The sequence below is a fragment of the Drosophila ficusphila genome, unplaced genomic scaffold (genome assembly GCF_018152265.1).
Source record: "Drosophila ficusphila isolate 14025-0441.05 unplaced genomic scaffold, ASM1815226v1 contig_106, whole genome shotgun sequence".
NCBI lineage: Eukaryota > Metazoa > Arthropoda > Insecta > Diptera > Drosophilidae > Drosophila > Drosophila ficusphila.
The window spans coordinates 13,224,791-13,244,593 of record NW_025063993.1 but is presented as its reverse complement, the minus strand read 5'-3'; the positions used below and the strand labels follow the sequence as shown (position 1 = coordinate 13,244,593).

Sequence of the window (19,803 nt, the reverse complement as noted above, 5' to 3'; positions counted from 1 at the left end):
TAACCGCATACGAATTTTGAGCTGTGGTCTAGCCTGCATGGGATTGATGGGAAACTTTTTGAGCCACAACGAAAGGTTAAGACGAAGTCCGGAATTTGAAACATTGAACCACAAACAATAATTTGAAATCAGTAATGTTAAAATCATACAAAACGCAGATTTGATAAGCCAAAAGAATCCAACAACCCTATGATAATAGTAATAGCTTAAACAATTAAATCCCAAGACTTATTAGAACCAAGCGGAACATATCATAGCAAACCAAGAATGCATGAACATTTTTAACAAGTTCAACAACAATGAACAAAAGCCTTTCTCTTAATAACAACATGTAATAACCCCAAATGATAAATAGCACGGAGCCACGACTAAAAGCGAAATAAATCTTAGAAAATGGGGAGCTGGAACAAGAAAACCCACACCGCGAACAACCTTCGGCAACAATCACCGCCAGAATCCTCCAGCGACATTGTCAAGTGTCATGTGCGTGTTCGCTATCACCGAAGTGCCGCAGATGAAGATACAAAGATACGGAGATAGGCAGACACCCAGATACAAACACTACACACCAGCGGGTAAAAGCCGGGAAATAAATACACATACAGCATACAGTATACAGTATAGCAGTGCACACTTACAAATAATATATGTATGCCATACGAGCGGGGAGCATAGATTGGGCCACGGCGCTAATCTTATAATTAGCATTCCTGGCAGATAACAACAACAAGAACAGAGTCAGTGACAGGCGACTGCTGACTGCTGCTGACTGCTGACTTGGACTACAAATAACAAACAAGTTGCAATTACCGCAGCGGCAGTGGCAGCGGCAACGGCAGCAGCACTCGACTCTGTTAATCGCGTTGCATGATAACTGCACATTAATTAAAAAAATAAAGAAAGAGCGAGCGTGGGGGAAATTACAGATCCAGCTAATACATTTATGAAACGAAACAAAACCGAAAGAGTGCTAATTGAATTATTGCAACAAAGAGTTCGCTTCGTTTGTTGCCATTTCTGGTTGCACAATTAATTGCGCTACTGCTCCCACTCCGTCGATTACTTCTCCCTCCACCCCACATCCAAAAAAAAAACAACAAAAACCAAAGAAAATAAAACAAAATAAAACAAAACCCTTTCGAGCATATTGCTTACGCTTCCAGGAAGACCCACAAATGCCCAGACAAAGCCAGACTCCGTTCTAACGGTAAGCAGCTATAACAAAACCCCAAATAACCGAAAAAATACATTCAGCTGGGGGGCACAAGCACAGAAAAAAATGTAAATAATTCGAAAATTGAAAAGCTATATTGTGTTGCCAAAGAAAAAACAATTTTATTGTTGGTTTGAACAGAAAAGAGGTTTTTTGTCGACCTCAAATGGTCATTTTTGCTGTTGATAAATTGTTTATGTTTTTTAATACTATCACTATCAAGTTTTTTCTTTTAAATCAGAGTACTACTTTTTCATGGAAATAATTTTAAATTTACTGTATATTTTTTTTCAGTGCTCCGAACAAACCCAAGTTCAATTTCTTCTCGTTTTTTGGGCAATTCACAAACCGAAAATAAAACACAGCAGAGAACGAGAGACTGTCAAGCTCAGTTTTCAATTGCTTCTGGCCCTGTAATCCGAGAGCATGTCCCAGACTTTTTCACAAAAAAAGGGGGGGCCGGCGAGGAGGGCGGGGATATTAGGCCATGCTGCGGGCTTAGTCACTTCTGGGTAATGTCCTCCAGCCCATATTAGTTTTCAGATCCCGCTCCCAAACACACATCACACCACAGCAGACCCGTTCGCATTGTTGTGCTCTTGTTGATATGACGAGCACCAGTCGAAAGATACAGATACAAAACACACAGCTCAGCTCGAGTATCTGCAAGTGCACGCAACACTATGGTATAGTCGTCGGCCCCGTATCTCTGTATCCGTATCTGCAGCCCATGCAATGTCTAGGGCCAAAAGGCGGTTCGGACATTTCAACAGCATGTCGCTTCATTTAAGTTTTTTGCATCAATGCACTCGTGACAATTTGTCATAAAAAAAAAAAACAGAACAGAACAGAACAGAATGCCCAACCAGAAAACTGGCCAACTGGCCAGAGGAGAGGGCTAGATTGTGGGACTTGTTCCACGTTTCTTTGTAAGCTGCCCATCTGTTTGCCGAACGCCCAATTGAATTCTGTAAAAGCGAAAGCCAAACATGGGAAATTGAAAAAATACTTTTACATATTGCAGGAAACCTAAAGTTGCCGGTTGAACGAAAGCAAAAGTTAACTACTGGTTTTAAAAATAAATAGAGAAAAGCGAATATATTTTAGAACTATTAAAATATTAATGAGCCATATATTCCGATTTAATTAAACTGTTCTTAAACGCTTCTTATTTAAATAACAAAGAAAACCTGAGGTGTTGATGCCTTAAAATTAGGTTTCCATTGTTCTTAAAAACTGAACGAAAACAAAACGATATTTTTGTGCATTTTTATGTTTAAAATTCAAAATGCACATAAAAATCTATGATATTCCCCAAAAGTTTATAACCCTCATTAGTAGCAATCAGTGTTAGCATCTGGCACCTGAAATCCTCTCAAAAAAATCTCCAATACTCATATTTTGACCACATTAAGCAGGCTAATAAAAAGCTAATTGCATGAATATAAAACCCATCTTTGGGTTACTCATTTGGACCATATTGGGGGGTCAACAGCACCTCCTGCTGAGAAAATAACGAGTGGAGGCGGGGCACCTAAATGTCAGATTTGTGATCACTGAGACGCCAACTTATGCATATTTATATAATTCATTTTTAAATATTTAAAGTCACACAAAAGCACGGCGCACTCAAAACATATATTTAATATTCCGATTTTACGATGCATAAACGCGAGGGGGTAGTGAAGGTGGATTTTTATTACCAATAATTTTTAAATTTGTTGCCTCGCTGCTGCCGCTGCTTCTGCTTTATTTTATTTTTATTTTTGGATCTTTTTTTTTATTTTTTTTTTTTTTTTGCTTCTGCTCCGTTGGACGGGTGCAAGCAACTTGTTATAAATATAAACACAGACACTTATGAAGGCGCATATAGCCGTGCATACTCATATCCATCGGTATATATATAGACGGACGTGTGTGCAACTGAATTGATTGTAAAGCTGCCCGACCGAGCGACGCGATTATTTACGGTTTATTTTCAACACTTCAGAAATAAACGCAAGCGGTACGAAACCGGGAAAGTTTGTGGCGGCGGTGGGCGAAAAGGGGGAAAGCGCAACATGAACTTCTGTACCGCTCGCGCTCTCCCTCTCTCTTTCTCGCACAGGCCCTCATTGGAAACAAAAATGTTGCATACTAATTTTAATACGTAACACGCGGACGACTTTGAAGGCGGCCAAAAATATCAGCACGGGTGCAGAGAGAGAAAAAAATGAGTCATAAGGAGAAATCGATAATTGATCACTTGAATTTGATTTTCCTCACATAACGTAGAAAATTGTTGTTTTATTATAAAAGCAGATAGAGCAACTGTAATTATCAAATGGAGTGAAACTAATATCAAAAAAATTCAAAACATTATTCTTCCACATTTTTTTCTAGTGCACTTAGGGAATCGGGGAATATAGGCGGTTAGGGCTAAAAGTGTCAGGCGGGCTGTGGGGCTTTTTCATAAATTTTTTGGCAGGTGGAATGGACGACAAGTGCCTGGCGAAGCACGGTGGAAAATGGGGAGCGAGATGCAGTGACTGCATTCATATTTCAATATTTTCGGTTTCAACTTTTAAAAATAGCCACCAAGAACAGTGTGTGTGGAAAGACGGAGGCAGAAACAAAATACACAGAATGATATGGCCACCGATCTGGGGAGCAAAAGAGATGCAATGTCTAGGAAAAAAGAAACACTAAAATTTAATTTCCACATAATTTTTATGAGGCAATTACTCATCGACACTCTCTTTCATTCTGCGCTCGTTTCTTGCCTTAAAAGTTATTTATAAATTGCGATATAAAATAAAAGAAAATAAGCACCGAAGCGAAATGAATCAATGGAACATGGCGTATGCGTAATTTTAATAATAGCTCATTGATAGAAGGTAGGCACGACTGCCACACCCTAACCCCTGCTTAAAACAGGTCAAGTGACCCAACTGACCAAAGCATTTTTTGTCATAATGGTACAGTGAATGTCGAATTTATAGGATTCATCAAAAATTATGAAAATAATTACTAACATTTCAGCAATTCGTTTGATTATTGGAACTTCACGAACCGATTATATTAAATGTTTTGGTATTAAATAAATTTTTTGATAATGTCTCGTTATTAAGATGATTGGAATGACTGGTAAATATATATTTTCATTTATGACTTAAACGTTAGGTCATCTTATGTACTTGAACCGCACTGTAGGCGCCACCAATCCCATATTCCATATGCATATTATTCCCATCATTACGCGGCTGCCACGCCCATCCATCTAAGAGGCCGAGGCGAAATATTTAAACTGCATATTATTATCATAATTCTTCCTGTCATACCATTTCTTGGCTATTTTGTGTTAGAATTTCCGTTTGGTGGTGTAATAATTTGGAAATGCTTTTTAAGCGATAATTGCCGGTGGCACTACACTTTTTCTTTATACCATTCTTGGCCTCACTGCGTTATACAGTAGTAGGTATACTTTTCTGTTAGCTGGGTTTGTCAAATTATACAACATTTATCATCAATTATCGCAGAGTTGCTGGTGTCGCATTCGTTTTTGTGTCGCTGGTGGGAGAATGATTATTCTAGGTATTCGAGGTACACGCAACATTCGTTCATTCATGTGTCATGAAATTGAATAAGCAAATGACGTGCTGACTGCCAGTTGAAACTGAAATTTCCAACATGACGATTGCACGTCCAGTGCCCATTCCATGTGGCATTCACCTTTTTTCCCGACCACAAAACGCAGTTTAAATGGAAACCATGCCATCTACCTCAACTCTATATATATGACATTTCATGCCAAAATGCAGACAATTGTCAATTGTAACAACTACACCCCTTTTTTCCACATGCTCAGTTCAGTTCTCTTACTTTTTTTCTTTCGGTTTTTTTTTTAACGGTCACTGAGAGAAATAAACCCATATCTTCTAGATAACAGTAAGCATGTTTAACCCAGTTATAATAATATTATGTGAATTAAACACGTTTCTGATTATCTGATAATTATTATCAACACATAAATTCATCTCAAGTCAACAACTTTCCATCGCAGATCTGTTTTTCCGGTGTACATATTCGTATGGGCCGGAGACCAGACCACATGCTAAACGAATGTTGACAAACAATTATTATTTTATTATTATTTGTTTGTCTGTTGTCTGAAAGTGCCCTCTCAGCACCTCTCCCTATCGCTATCGCTGCTGCTGCTCTGGTTCAGAACGTCTATCTATCAGTCTGACAGTTAGTTTGCATGACTTTCACAGATACCCACACTCGCACTCACACTCACAATCACATGCGCAGAGCAGAGCAGCTCACACAGATACTTTTTACACTCACATGTCGGTTGTCGTCAGACCGTCTGCCCGGTATTTTTTTCACCGCCTCCCCGCGTTTGTTTACTTTGTCTAACTGGTATTTGTAATACTATTCATGTTTTGTTGCTGATTATTTTATTATTATTTTTCTGGTCCCTGTTTGGACAGATATCTTCACATGCAACATAGTTTTCGACCTAAAATTAACTAAAAGCAAACAAAGAGAGCCAGAATGGGTGTGAAGGGAATAAACAAACTTTGACAGTTCAAAATCAAGCGCTAAAATATTTGCCACATTTTTGTTTTTTTTTTTTTTTTTTTGCCGGCCGTAATTGTGGCGAAATATTTAATGAAGTTCTCTGGGCTGTCGGCCTGATTGCTTTGGATTAAATGGCTGTCAGTTGGCCGAATGACAAGCGGGAAAGTGAATTTGGTGGATAGGTAAATATATTTGCTTAGGGAATTACATATGGCAAAGTCATTGTGATATATCAATACAAATTAATTGATTTTTATAGGAACAAATGCTATTACAGAACTCTTTAAGAACTAGCTCGTATCTCGTTTTCGATTTAATAGCAAGTGAAGACTTTCCAGTAAATTCCAAAGCAAAACGCACCTAGAGCACAATAAAACCTAATTGTATAAAAATGTATCTTTCCGATCGAATCGCAATATATTTTCCCGTTCAGATGCTTGGCACATAGTTTCCCCTAACTGTATCTCCATATCTGATCCATATTTCCCAACGAATTTTCTCGGTATCAGCGAGAATATTTCTATGCGCTGGCACACAGTTTTCCAGCCGAAGCATTACTAATAACTTAATTCGATACGAGGAAATGGGCAGCGCGTATTCTCAGCCACAGTGGGCCGTATCTAAACACAGAAATCTAAAGCTTAATGGCTCATTAAAGCGAGAAGAGAGCGAGAGGGCTGAATCGTATGCGTTTTCCCCTACTTTTCATTACGGATTTATTGTTGGTAATATGAATAAAAATGAAAATTCAAATGCGAGTGTATCTGTGAGAGGCTGCTAATTATGCATGCCGCATATATGAGTTTGCATTAGAAAAACGGCAGCAACAGGCTGCTTATGCAATCCAATGCAATGCAAACCGACAAGGAGGCAAAATAAAAGGAAAACAAAAATAAAATACAAAGCAACAGCGAAAAATTATAATAATAATGCAGCCGCAACAAAATCATGAAGGGGAGGCAGGAAAAAAAAAATACAAAAAAAAAATACAAATACGAGAGCGTTGCAATAATGGCAAACGAACCGAGGCACGCAGTTGGCCTACGAAATGAGCACTTCACATCGTGTGAATTTTAATTAAAGCACCACCGCCAACAGCAAAAGTTAGACGCACTAAGTCAGCGAGCTTACTGCTTAATTAAATGCAACATATGCCGCTAATTAAATTTATGTGGCCGTCGCAAACTTTGATTATCAAAAATTATTTATGCAAAATCTCACTGACAGGAAATACCTGCAATTGGCAAACAGCAACCAGCAACCAGCAACCTGCAACCTGCAACTTCAAACCAGCAAACAGCAACCTGCAACAGGCGATGCATGGCCTGATAAGCCCAACTGCAACATCAACATCATCAACTGCAACAGTAGCAAAAAAGCTTGGCTTAATTTAATTGTACATAGTTTTTGCTTGCATAGTTAATTATGCTGCACTGTTGTGGCTGCTTTAATTTAATGAGCGAGTACTGGCTCATTTAATGAAAGGCCCAGTCAAGTGATAAACTTAATTAAAAGGGACAGTCACCTATTGATTATACAGAAAAAATATTAACAATTCTGCAGTTTCAACCTGAAATGCCCGTAAAAAGTAAATTATTGGTAATGAAATTATATTTGTTGAAAACGGCAATTTAATTTATGGTCGGTGATTAATATTCAGACAATTAAATTTGCGTTTTAAATGCGATGAAATAAAATTTAGGTAGTAGCTAATTTTAAGCTAATGATATTTTAAGTTTGGTTTGATAGTTAAAGTTTTAAAAGCCTAATAACATTTGATTAAAACATTAATTGTTTCTTAAGTGAAATTTAAGTTTGAAATATCTTGAAATAGAAATTGAATCGATAGTGCTATTACTCAATTCCTGAATGAACTGCAATGACACTTTCTGTGAATGACAACCACTTTCTGTGCGATTTGCATTTGTGCAATGCATCAGCTGTACTATATATACGCAGAAATATCTATAGATACATATATGTATCAGCCCGGGGTGTTGGTATAAACAATGTGTGGCAAACACTTGCACTATGCGCATAATCGACCAGGGAAACCTCTTACATATTTATTTATTGTGCCAAGGCGACTAACTCGCCAGCAGGCAGAAAACTTTGGCCAGATATCGTGAGTCACCCTGGTGACTTTCAAGTGATGGGCCGGCCGTCGTTTTTCCTTCTCGCTGTTGGAATTTAATTCATTAAATTAAAACTAATGTTTATTTACGCGCAATTTTACAGCGTGCCAGCGAGCCAGCGAGCCTGGCCAAAAGTATTGCCAACCGAGCATAAATTAAAATATATTACGAGCAGAAACGGCAACTTCAACTTGTTTAAAATTAGCCAGTGCAAATGCAACAACATCATTATGAACACGATTAGCACACATAGATATTCCCTCGTAATTTAATTAGTTTGCTGAGGCCAGAAATACGATATTGTTGATGGCTTCCCATCTGACACTTGATTGACAGCATCTAGAAAAAAAATAAAAAATAAATAAAACCAAAAAGAATGCCTAATGGAGTCCAAAGATTTGTTTAAGACAAACGGGTTTTTGGTTCGAAAATGCTGGGAAAATCGATGTAAGCTCAAAATGCCTGATAAGAGATCTACAAGTAAATCAATTTTTTTTTTTTTTTCTGCAACAGGCACTATAATTAAGCGATTGTGCCGCGGCGATCGGAAATTAAAAACGTTTTAACAGCGATTTTCGCAGAGATTAGATTGTCTACGTAGGAATAAGCTAAAACGAGCTAAACAAATGTGTAACAAGCGCGGCAACAAAACAAACACAAATTACAGATACAGATAGGGATGGCAGACTAGACTAAATATACACACAGCTGTTTTGTCATTAGAAATGCCAATTGCATGTAATACGTCAAATGCTTTGTGAAATTATTTTTAATGAAATGTTGTGTCATTAGGCGAAAAGAGGGGCGCGTCTGGTCAGCGATTAGCTATACTCTCTCTCCCTCTTGCTCTCTCTCTCTTTCTCTTTCCGTTGGTTTTGTTAATTTAGCTAAAAGTCCATTAAACGTTATAGTTCTTGTGGCCGATGGTACTATTAGCGTAATTGTTTATAAGGCACTCGGGCACCTCTGCTTTACACCTTATGGTTTAGGCCAAGTGGCAGAGGGCCCATCAATAGCCGTAATTATTATGATGTGTGACATGCAGCCTGCGCGGCCAGCAGTCATTATCATTATGCTGAGGGACAATGAACTGTCCTTGATAATGATGATGGCACAACCTGATTTTGAACCAAAGAAAATAAATTCTGGAAAAAAAATTGGAACGTATTAAGATTTATTTTGTATCTGCTAAAATAAAATGTTATTAACATTTTTAAATTTTTAGTTAGCTACTCTAAGAGAAACCCTATTTTATTTAAAACCAAAAATAGCTTTTTAATTCCTCAAAAAATGCCAGCTTAAGTTCAGATAATAACCTTTTATTTTTAGTATTTTATTGACTACTTACGCCTTGGGATGGTCATCATGATATTAGCTAATTCTGGCGTTGGTGTAATGGCCAATAAAAATATTTTTTATTGATTTTTCCTTGGTAAAAGCTTATTGAACCTCGATACACTCGTACACTGCACATTTACATGGCAAATAAAATCAGCTATAAAAACTATACAATGGAAAAGTTTTTCGACCCAAAGGCCGAAGCTATTTCATCTTATAAGGCATTAAATTCCGATAGGCTGGGCACTATAATAGGCGCACCATAAAAGTTTAGGGAACTGTGGCATCTTCGGTTTATAGGGGAATGCATTGGGGCTTATTTTATGAAAGTAACCCGAGAGATTTCCTCAGGTGAAGGAGTGCGCAGTTCATAGACTTTTGAAATACAGAATACCCAGAAAACAGATACGACCTCGAACATATCGCTTGAATCACCATTTACCAGGGAACACAGAGCAGACACTTCTGGCCCCACATCGGCACTTTGGCCACTTGTCAACGCCATCAAATGGCAAAAGGCGAAGGCGAAGAGTCAGTGGAGTGAGCTCACTTTATTTTTATTGCATTTTAGCAACGCTTACTTTCGAACAATCAATTCAACTCTTCCTACCCTCTAAATGCCTCACTTTACTTAAGCAAACTGATTTTTATCATCGCTGCCGTCGCGTCGTTTTATGAGCATCATCAAAAACTAATAAAAACTCAATGCGTTCTTTATTTGCAGGCAGACGACGGCAGTCGGCAGTTGGCAGTCGGCGAAGTCGTACCCGTCGTACTTTTTTCCATTCCAAATACCCCACCAAACCCCGGAGCAAACCCATCCGAAGAGCACACTGAGGAAGCAGAGCTGGAGAAGAACTGGGGAACCACAAAGGCAACATGTTGCACATGCACTCGCCGAAAGCAATTTGCATACAAATGTTGCCAACGCACTTCAAAAACTGCACAATCACAGGGGTTTTTCTGGGCGGCGGCGGCGGCGGTGGTGCTGCGGAAAAGGGTAAAAGCCGCTTCATAATTTGATATTAAACATGCACGCGTGTGTCTCCCTCTCTTTCCCACCCAATGCGAGCAACTTGTAAATTTGCAAATTGCTAAAATGCTAAAATGCATGACAGGAACAAAGGCGAGGGGCAGGAGCTTCGGCGGGGGGGGCGGAAGGAGGAAACTTGGGGCAACTTTCGGGCAGCTGCGTGAATTTGCATTTACATCAAGGAACCGCAGGACAGGAAAAGGACCAAAAAAAGGTTACCCGAATTCAGCCTCAGAAGGAAACTGAAACTGAATATAAAAAAGCCAGCTCTGCTCAATTGACTTTCAATTGCAAAATAAACATAGTGCACTGCGGGAAAATGCAAGCAAGATCAAGCAATACTTTTGAAATATAAATCCATATAAGCTCCTCCAAAAAATTATTAATAATTTTTATAAATTTACAAAGACAAAAGAATTTGGTTCCTGTCTGTTTATAAAATATTTGTAAATTTTATAATAGAAAAGTTTTATAAAACTAGGATTGCCAAGGAATAGTTATTTCCTTTTAAGGTTTGACAATATATTTTCAACATCACAATTGCAACCAAGTTTTTCCAGTGCTCTCGTTGGAACACAAAAGGCAAGCCCAAATGAATTTATTTTCAATTTTATTTTCAATCTGCTTTTCGTCCGTCATATGATTGACATGGTCGATTGAACGGGCGAACGAGCGAGGGAGTGGAACGATACACATATCGTTTATTTTTGGCAGCAAGTGTTTGCCTTTGGTTTGCAGTTTTGTTAATACTGCACTCGAAAAGCCCCGAGACACCTCCTCGACTGGCCAAAAATGCGAGGAGGGCCCTCGACAACGAGATCTTCTCAGTCTTAATAAGCTGGCACAAAAAAGTACACACTTTTTATATCTGATTTCTACACGCAATTATATGTACTCCTATTTGCGGGGTATTTGTGTGTGTGTGTGGCTATATAAATCATATTTATGAGACATTTCCCCTGGAGGAAAAGGAAAGGAAAAAGGAAAAACATGTGAATGTTAAATAGGCACGCAATGTGCGAAAGGGATGGCAGGAAATGCGTCACTCTCCCCATTTTCCTCACTTTTCCTCGGCCGAAGGAAAACAATAATCAATAAGTAATACGAGGGCCAAAACAACTGTGGGGAAAGTCACCCCCGATTTATCCGCATTTCCTCCCTCTCGTTCATATGTGTTACAATTTTTGCTGCCTTTCGCCTGGGTAGTTCATAACTTTTCTCTCATACGTGTGTGTGTCTGTGGTGGTTTTCTTGGCCAGGACTTCAGGCGTTTGACAGCCATGTTTGTCCTTCGCACACACACTCACACATGATTGTAGGCGTCGCCTTGTGGCACCCCAAAAAATACAAAAAAATTAAGGAAAAAACCGAAAAGTGTTGGAAAAGTGTGCCACAAACTTTCTGCACGAGAAAAAGTTTGTCTGCTGACACAGATCTGTGTGTAAATGAGCGAGATAAGAGGCATTTGCAAATTTTCCAGACTCTAGCTCTCTCTTTCACTTTAACCGTACACACAAAAAAAAAAGCTGAATTACCTCTTGGGTAAATTAACCTTTTAATGGCAAAACAATTATCACATTAAACGGCAAAACCCATTTCATATTGGGCTATAATTAATCATTATCTTCTAATGGCATAATTGAAATTATTTTCAAAGCTTGTAATTAACACATTCATAAGCTATAATTTTGATTAATTTTTATAAATCTGCACTTTGGGCTAAGAAAAAATACTTAATTGCTTAAAAACTTTATTTATAAAAGGTGAAGGCTTTTTTGGAAATCTTTCAAATGATTTGTCGCCTAATAAATCACCTTAAGAATTTTCCGTTGAGTGTAAGAAACCTTTTTTGGATTGCCAAAGAGTTACCGAAAAACAAATTTGAAAAATTTGGTTAGACTTTGGGTTCATTTCAGTTAAGGCCCATCTGATTTATTGTCATAAGTTTCATTGAAATTCATGAGGCTCTTGGATGAACCTCAAAAAAAAAAAAGTAGAAAAAACAGGGCGTGGCCCAAATGATGTGTGTGTTTTGTGTATGTGTGTGAGTGTGTGATGTTGCGCCTACGCAATGCCCCAAAAGATTTATTTCAATGGAACGAAGGGAAATTATAATATTTTCCAACTTCTATTATTGAAAAGGAAATATAAAAGAAATAAAAAGAAATACAATTCTGTGGGGAGATTATGAAAAGAGCTGTTGATGTATGAATTGTATGGGCCTCTCATAAATCTAGGGGCCCTGTCAAGGTGTCCATAAGTTTTTCTCTCGAGTGTGTGTGTGTGTGCGTGTGTGTGTGTGTGTGTTGTGCTCAAGTGGCAGTCATAAATTTGAAATTTATGTTCATCTCTCGTTGGGATTCCGTAGTCTTTTTTCCATTTACCATTTTTCGGTTTTGGTCAAGAGAACCTGACACAAAGCAAAGTTCTTTCTTCTTCGCTTGTTAATTAAATGCGATTGCATCATCGCATCTTTCAGTTGTCCAACTCAATGGGCACAGATGAGGTTGAGATATTAGTAAAAGATACAAAAAGTTTTGATAGATACTGAAAAGAATTTATGAGTAAAAAAATCTAGATTAAAACTAAACAAATTGAAAACATTTATTAAGTTTTTTTTAACATATTTTTAATTCCTGAAGCATTGAACTTAGGTGTATGTATCTCTATCCCATTTTATCAAGCTATGACTGGACAGAAATTGTCGCTAATCGCTGCTCATGTACCCAAAGACATGCCGCATTTGTCTTTGTCTTTATTTTTTCGGCTTTGCCGGCTTTGACATTGATTGACATTTTCTTATGAATTTTCTGTATTTTTCCCGTCACTAATTTCTCGTGGCGTGTTTGTTCTGACCGCCAAAATTGCTTGTCCAACATTTGTTGGACATGTTTTTGTACTTTGGTTCGGCTTTATTTTTTTTTGTTAGGAACATACAAACATACGTACTACACGCAAGTGCGGAAGATTTTAAGGCAGATCCGTTAAACATCAAAATCAACTCTTTCAAGCTCATTAAACAGCCAGTCAAAAAAATGGAATAAAGCCAAAAGTTGACCTTCAAAAACGCAACGCAGCCAAGCGAAAATGGCAAAAAACCAAAAATAAAACACATAATACGAAAAATAACAAAAGTCAGAGCTGCTTGGAAACAGGTTGTTGTTTTGCTCTCTCTATTGTTAACATTTTATTATGCTTTTTTCAAGCGGAAAGCAACAAAAGCCCCCAAAACTCTTGCATTTTTACGATTATTTACGATCGAAATTCATTTCTCTGGCGATTTTTGACCTTGCAGTTGTTGCACTTTACACGTGCCAGAAATTGATAATGAAAAAGCGCGTTTTCAGGTGTTAATCACACTGCCGAGCTATAAAAAAAACATGCGAAAAAAAGCAGATAAAGCCAGCAGAAAAAACTGCCTAAAGGCGCCAAAAACATTTCGACGACGCGCCAAAAAAACATTCAAATTATAATGAAAGTTGCGATCAAAGATCTGTTTTTTATATACCCTTTCGATAAGAAAAAAAATTTTGTTATTCAATTTTTTTTTGTGCATTTGAAATGCTTTTTCAATCACCTTATAAAAAAGATCAGAATTTCTTAAGGCAACACAACTTACTAAATTTTATCATTAAACTAATGATCAAATTATTCGTAAGATATTTGTCTACATGGTCTTAGATACATACGTATCTTGTAGGTTTTAAAACGTACTTTTATTACGAGTTTTTGATTATAGTAAGCTTACTCAAAAATACTCTTTTTACGAATATTCTAATCGCAAATAGGCGGTTGCCGCGATGACGAAGAGTTTGTCTGTTGTAGATCTTTATTTGCCAAAGGTTTTTGTTGTTTTTCTTGTGGGCACTTCAAAAGTCGTGTGCGAGTTTTTCTTGTTTTTGTTGTATATCGCTTGTTTACTTTTACGGTAAATACGAAAAGCAACAACAACGACAACGAGGACTACAAAAAAGCGCGCGCTCGTCGCGCGTATCTAGATAAATATCTGTGAAAATACACTTGAGGCCAAGCTACTGTACATACGCACGGCGACTGCGACGCCAGCAGCGACGTCGACGGAGATAGGCCTAGGCACGGTGGACGCCATAATAATAGGGAAAAGCTACCCACAGGTTTATAAAACATTCCCAAAATTAGTAAATTTTTTTAACGAACGCAGTTAAGTAATCGAAAATGGTAAAAAATATATGAACAGTTTAGCTTTTAGTTAGTAACAAAGTTATTTCAATTTATTTTGAGCAAAATCAACTTCTTCTTAACTTTTTACAATTCAGCCTGAAGGCTTTGTTTGGTTACCAATATTTTGCCCTTAGCTGTTTTTTGTTGCTGTTTTTTTTTCCAGCGAAGGCAACGACCAAGAACAACAACAAGAAAGCGATGACGATGCCAAGCAAAAACAATCGTAAACAGATCATCGAACTCGGTTGCTTTTGTTTTTGTTACTGGCCGAATGCTTTTGGCCTTGAAATGCCCCTTAAGTGAATTTTTTTTCGGTGTATGCCTTTTTTGGCTCAAAAACTTTTTAATCGTTTCATTAATTAAAATACTGTTGTTTTTCTGTATTTTTGTATAGCAATTTTGGATTTTTGGTGATATTAATTGAGTTGAAAACGCGTGCGGCGCCCACGCAGCCAGCAGCGACGTCGGCGTTGGCAGAGCAGCTTTCACCGCTGCTTGCGTCATGTTGGGCTACATGGCAACAGAGCGACAAAGATACAAAATATGCATTTGGTGTTTGGCAGTATGTGTGCGCAATGCAGCGGCTACAAGTGGGCAATTCACCATCACGGAAAACCACCACCAAAGAAACCCACCACGGCAGCGACGTCGACAGCAGCCAACCACGAAACCGCGTGCGTTTCTGTTTTCCGCTTTCAAACGATTTAAAACGCTTTCGATGGCAGCAACACGCGGACGTACGTCTCCGGTTTTTGAAGTAAAAATAACTACGAAAATTCTAAATAATTTACTAATATTCAAAAAAATTAGAATTCGTTTTAAAAAAGACTTTTAAAACAAATTGTACGGTTGTTTTTCAAACGGTAAAGCTCTTCGTTAACTAAAGAGAAAAAACTGGAATTACTGGATCGGCCAGATATAGTCGTTTATAAGTGTGTGTGCTGCACTTGTAGCGCTGCTTACGTGCACAAGTGAACGTCGACGCGTTTTCTAATCTGCCGATTATCGATTGATAGCGATAAGCCGCAGTCGACGTCGACGCAGTCAGCGACTGCAACACTCACACAAAGAAAGAACAAAAACACAATCTAAAAAACACAGATACTCTAAAAAAAACACACTTCATAGCTGCGCGCGACTTTGTTAGAAGTTGCTGCGCGCGTTTAAAGTCGCGCGATCAAAAACCTACGCTTTGCCGCAGTCGACGTCGCTGCCACCCGACTCTGTCGCAGTCGCTGCCTCTGCCAGCGACGACGTCGAACATCGCCGCACTTCGAGTTATTTTCTGCGCGACTTCGCTGCGTTTTTTTCATTTAGGTTTCGGAGCTCCAAAGTCGCGCATCAAACGCTCGCAAAGCGCTCCGTGTGTTCGACTCGCGTGACTTGACTTAAAGTTCGTAAAAACTCGAAACAATTTACAAGTGATAAAGAAAAATCAAAGGAAAATTTTGCCTTATAATAATAACGGATTAAAAAGCTTAACCTAACCAAAGATGTAGTATTTTCAAAAAAAGTCAGCATAGAAATAATGGAAATAGTAATATTAAAACAGCTTGGAAAATAAATTTAAAAAATTAACAAAATCAAATAGAAATAAAACGAAATATAAACACATCTAAACGTGAATAAATTCATAAAGCCCATAAACCTATTGACTAAACCGCTTTTTGGACAAAAATATATTTAAAAAAGACCATTGAAACAACAAAAAATAATTTAACAAAATCGTCGAAAATAAAAACCCAAAAATATTTATTCGTGGTTAAAATTTAAAGTTAAATTTCCTGAAATATATCTGCGCTCGTTAAAAAATCCTTGAAAAAAGCTGCGTCAACAAACAAATAAAAAAATTATTTCTTTCATTAACAATAAAAAAAATATATATAACCCGCAAAAGGGCATCATTAAAGTATAAAAAGTAAAAATCAACAAATAAAAAATTAGTCGAAAAACTTTCCACAGAAATCATATTTTGCATAAAAAAAACTGTTGTTTCGTAAACTAATAATAGCAATAAAACCCCCACAGACGCATTTCTAGATTATTAATTATGATTTAAAAATTATTTAAATTCAATCAAACAAAAAGTTGATCCAGCACAAAAAAAAATAAAACACCAAGCCCTAAAAAAACAACGCTGAAAAAGCTGCCAAGCGAGAAACGACGGAGGACCATATATAACCATATATAACCGTCGTCGTCATCATCATCAAGCTAGAAATTCCCCCAGCACAAATCCCATGAAGAGAATCCCATCAGCAGAATAACAACAACTAAAATACTACAGAAAAAAAGAGTTGGAATTTTTGTAAGCTGGTATGTGAGTTGTTGTTCGCCTCTTTACGGTTCGAGTTTTGTGAAAAAGAAAAGGGAAACGCTGCCAAGATATTTTTTACCTGGTTTTTGCCATCAGCGAGGTATAGAGTTCCTACGTTCATTATAAACTCGTAGGAACTTCATACCGTGCTCTTGGAAGACCAAAAAACAACAAAGTAAATGCTAAAATCCCAAAAAGCAAGGCGAAAACAAACAAAAAGTGCGTTTTAAAGCGGTGAGAAAATGCTGGAGAAACTTAAAGGAAGTTGCAAATGATGGGAAAGTAAGAGTTAATACAACAGCGGTAATCAGAATTGTATTCAGCAGTGATGTTTATCCGAACTTTTTATAGTAACTTCAAGCAACTATAAAATCTAGAGTTGTCCATAAAAGTGCTAAATAAAAAAACCAAAAGCGCAAGGGACTTTTGTTAGCTTGGTAAGAAATTATATTCGAAATTTTAACTAAATCTATGACGAAAAACGAGGAGATTTTTTTAAAATTTTTTTGATTTTATTATTTATTAATCCATACTACTTTCCATATCCATACTTTAAGAATAATGTGTATCAAATGCTTTTAAATACATCAAAACTAAAAGTAAATCGTTAAAAGCATACATATGAACGGTTTTTAAAAGCCTATTATGGCTCGTTATAAAAACAAAATATTATTTCAAGCAAACAAACAAACATGTAAAACATATTCTATTTAAAAAAAACACACGATATCGATTGTCAAAGAAAGGAAAAGCATTAAAGAGCTAAATATACAGAACGATAAGATATGGAAAGGCATTTTTAAATCACCAATTCAAAGCTGGAAAAGGGTGAACGAGGTGCGGCTGATCCGAGCCACTCAAAAGTACTTGTCATAAATTAACAAACATTATTTCTAATCTAACTAAATATCAATTTCAATTAATTGTCGAGAACAGATAACGTTGGATGTGGATGTGGGTGCTCCGTCTCGCTCTATAAATGTATATATCCCTCTCTTTTTCCGGCTAAAAAGCTTCCACTTTCGATTTGCTAATTGCTAAAGTTGTCTCGCGACTAATGGAAATTGTTTATTGTTGATTGGTTAGTACTGTGGGAATTGCCTAATTGTAATTTGAGAAGTGAATGAAGGAGAAGATTGCTACTAGTTTAGTAGAGGTTAAAAAGGGTTAAGACAAATCTTCTAAGTAATAACAGAAAAGCTGCGAAAGAAGTACTTTGATTTCTTCCCTAACAATATTATCCACTAAGAGATTTTTTTTTCTCTGCAATCGCAAATTTCAGAAATATAAAAAGGCACAGAAAAGGAATTTATAAAAAATTATTTTAAACGATATAACTGTCTGGACATGACAAAAGAAAACCTCGAAACTGAACCCAGCTGATAGTGAAAATGCATTCCATTTTTATTTAATTTTTTTGCTATGCTCGATAAGCAGAGAAATATAAAAAAAATAATAACCACAATACACACAATTTGCATTGACACACCGAAGGCCGCAATGATAATTTTATCAACTGAAAAAATGAAGGAGGAAAAATAAAAATAAATATATATTTACTTTATCGTGCGAAATGGGAATGAAACGAGGAAACGGTTTCCTTGCTGCTTTCGCAATTTTCGCAGCATATTTGCCACTGTCAGTTGGCCAAAAGGATGGCGACCGGGCCAACAACATTGCGTTGTTAATTTCAGCGCTTTAAATTCCTTTACTTCGGCACTGCTGTTGCAGCAGTTAATTTAATTTCAGCTCATAAATCAAAACTGTGCCGCGCAAAATGTTTGCTTTTGACGCGCCGTTTTTGTCGCCAGACAACCAACATCGCTGGACATTGGACATTGGACGTTGGACAACTGGAACGGACATTTGGGACAGCAGCTGGAAAGCAGAGGATCGGGAGGATGAGGAGGAGCAGGAGTTTGTCAACAGAAAAGGTGCCCAAGACCACTTTACAAACGCCTGATGTTTGACAAACATCGGCAGAATGGGCCGTGCTTGGCAGGGAAATATTAACCAGACAATTTTCAAAAGCTTCTTCTTAACATTAAAAAAATTGTTATTGGTAAATCTAAAAAATAAACAGGTTTAGAAAAATTCACAAAAATTAAGAAATTAAATATTAGAACAGTTGTGACATCTGAAATGAAGAAAAGATTTGAAATCTAAACAACTATAACAATTGAAACATTTATTGATTTCAGAATTTAATCTTGTTAATTAATTTAATCATTATTCATTTTCTGTAAATATGAAAGTAAAACATGTTATTTATATAATATTTATTTTAATACAAAATTTTCTGTTGAATATAAAACATATTTAATATGAGCTTTTAGCTTTGTTTTCATAATAAATTGCATTTCCAATAAATAAAATATTTACTAAAGAACAGGTTTGCTTTTATTAACGCCTATAATGACATTTGCCTTGGTAATTTTTTCTGATTCACTGGCCAACTAAGCCGGCTCTATCGCAGGTCAGTCTTTGTCCCCTTCAACTCCCTACACTTCTCTATATATATATATATGGAGCCCTTCCCAGTTAACCAAGCCCCTTCGGCCGCAGACCCATTCCCATTTCTATTTCCATTCGAGGGGCACTCAAAAGCGTGACAGTAAATAGTAAACTAAATGACAAGTACTCACAATAGTTAGATAGATAGCCGGGGATAGTTGGATAGTTGGGCCCAGAGCAGAGATGGGCGACACAGATATATGTGCCGGCAGAAATACGGAAAAAACGTAGTAAAACACAGGGAAAAAAGTGGAAACTGGGTGTGTACTTATGCCAAAATGTTAACCCTATAAGCATTGAAGCTCGTTAAATGCCAATCGCGTTGACACGACCCAAACTGCTGACTAACTAAGTCGAAGAGAGAAAACCCGCATAGTACCTACTCCAGTAATCCGATGGACGGAGGAGAAAATCTTTGGGAAATTGACCATTTTCAGTTCAGTAGTGATCGGAATAAAGATACCCTAAAGTATAAGCTTACAGACAT

At 37.2% G+C, this 19,803-nt stretch overlaps 1 long non-coding RNA gene across 1 annotated transcript in view; it reads left to right on the top strand.

Moving 5' to 3' along the window:
• LOC108089732 overlaps positions 1-19,801 on the top strand; it is a 43,505-nt gene extending 23,704 nt beyond the window's left edge. The window contains exon 3 of the long non-coding RNA XR_001771299.2: positions 9,977-19,801. This is a non-coding gene — a long non-coding RNA (uncharacterized LOC108089732). The remainder of the gene's footprint in view (positions 1-9,976) is intronic.
• The last annotated feature ends 2 nt before the right edge of the window (positions 19,802-19,803 follow it).